Genomic DNA, 2,652 nt, shown 5'->3' on the forward strand with positions numbered 1-2,652 from the left:
AATTTAAATTAAATTAAAAAAAACTAAATTTAACATTATAACCGTATTTTTATTTTTGGCGAAAACAACTATGAACTCAAGTATTTGTGTCTACGGCCCTCCAATCTCTACAGTGATATGTATTGACCCACGATCGCATCTGGTCTGGCCATCTAAATGATCACAGACGCCATTGAGTAAAAGTGCTTTAGACACTAACTCACGTTTGATTAAGCAAAAAAGAAGGATCAAGTTTAGCACAAGAGACCACCTGAGTAGCGGTACAAAGTAGTCCTCAATTAATAATAATAAATATAAATCATTGATGCAAATCCAACTCTGACTCTGTCGAAACAGATATGATGTTAATATTAGCACAAAGTATGGATTTTAAAAAGTAATTATAAAAATTGTATAAAACATTTGTTTTTGTAATATGAAAAGATCGACAGTATAGAATCCCTAAAACATATACTGAACTATTAAATAATGCAAAAATAAAATACTTAATCGATCAAAATTTATTTTGTCGTCTTTAAACTAGGCCTCATCGGGTGCAATAACACAGCTACATCGTCGCTCGATCTAATCCTACATAGCAAAGTGTCAGATGTCGAAGTGATAAATCCTGGTAACAGTTTGTCCTACAAGATATGCGGCTTACTTAAGCGCTATTGAATATGCTCGTTTTGATATCGCAAAAAATAGTTCACGACATATTAACTGAATTCATTAACTTTAAGTAAAGACAACGTTACTCAAAACTTAGAATCTTGTTTGTTACTTTAATCTTAAAGAAGAGTATAGAAGAGGCCCTATACTTCTAGCCAAAAATCTATATGAGTCCAGATTCTAAATTAACGAAATGTGCCACGCCAACTGTTTCAAGTCCCCTAGACTCACTAGTTACACATCCATCCAATCTAAACTTGCCACGAAAAGCATGATGAAAGCATGAATTTAAATAGGCTGCGCAAATCCACAGCAATAATCAGAGTAACAATGTCGAAATAGGGAAAATTAGTAATTACAAGCTGAAACAATTTTAGGAATCAGATAGAGTATTCGACGAACTTAAATGTCTATATACAACAGGAATGTGAAAGTTTTCAAGAACAAAAAAAAATTAATTAAATTAAGCAAAACCGCCGCATTCTAATTATTCATTGTGTGGATCACACAATATATAATGAAAAAAGTGCATGCATAGCAGAAATTAAGTATAACATATATAAACCCATCATTTTCAATACTTTTGAGTAGATTTATAATTAAAAAGTATGATTTGGAATTCAGTAAGCATTCCTATAAAAGCTTTAACAAAATCATAACTGTGTTTAATATGCAGAGGTATATTATTTTTATTACTATTCTTAATTGTTAATATAATAAAAAATGTTTCTTATCATTAAGGTTACTGAAATTATTATCAGTATATAATATACACATTAAATATACATATATTAATATAATATATGTAACTAATACATACCAAACCATTTAAGTTAATATTTAGTTAATATTAAAATAAATATTTCAAGCACTAAATGTGGAATGAAGAATGTAGAATGGTGTAGACTGACCGGCTAAAGAAAACATACTAACTAATTCATCGGAGCATTTGAGACGTTATAACTAATTATAAATGATTTGCAAGATAAAATTTAGATTTTAAATAGGAAATAAGATAAATATTTTTTTAGTAGTGTAAAAATAAATTTGAGTCACACTTTTTCCAAGGTGCAATTTGAACTTGAAAAATAGGAAAAACACAAAGAAATTTATTGATATCTCATTCATTTCTAGCAAGCCACTTCCAACCGGGCACTCAACAATGTTATCAAGATTTAGCACAGATTATAAAGAAACCAAATTCCACTTTATTATTGTTTCTGACACAAGTCTGTACGCAATCTTATCAAACTATGAAGCTTAGTTATCTATATCTAATACATAAAAATATATATAATATAAAAATATTTTGATATGAAATAAGCAGTGAAGGATTCGTTATATCAAAATTTTATATGTATTATACGTATATTATTATTCATATATAAGTACATATATCTTTATATTTGTCTTTTATATAAAAACCATTGATTTGTACAGGGGGACAATTATATCTTGATATGAATAAAGGTTTATTGAACTTTTTTAACTTCATAATTTTATCTCTTCAATTATTACGTTTTTATGATGTGAATTTTTTTTTTTGTTATTATCATAAAAGAAAATAGGAGCAAATTTGCATGCAACAAAGTAATGAGAAATTCTTCATTGTTACTGAGTCACGTACATAATGAACTTTGCCATTTTTTTAAGGTATGCGTACATATCTATCTATGCGTATCTACACACAAAAAAAAATTGCATATAATATAAAATCTACTGTATAGATTGAGATATGTTTAGAACGTGGCACGAAGGGCGCTGCATAAGTTTTAAACTATACAAGTACTTAAACTGAAGAAAGCTTGATAATAATATATGTTAATATGGGATGTATGTACTTAAAAAATATAAATAAATAATATTTAAAAAAACATAACTACTAAAAATAATACAATTATAAAAAAAAAAAAGAATTATAAAAGAAAATAAAATTATACAAAAAAATATAATTATAAAAACATATATAATTATACAAAAAAATTTATTTAGAAAAAAAAT

This window comes from Teleopsis dalmanni, chromosome 1 (assembly GCF_002237135.1).
Source record: "Teleopsis dalmanni isolate 2A chromosome 1, ASM223713v2, whole genome shotgun sequence".
NCBI classification, from domain to species: Eukaryota; Metazoa; Arthropoda; class Insecta; order Diptera; family Diopsidae; genus Teleopsis; species Teleopsis dalmanni.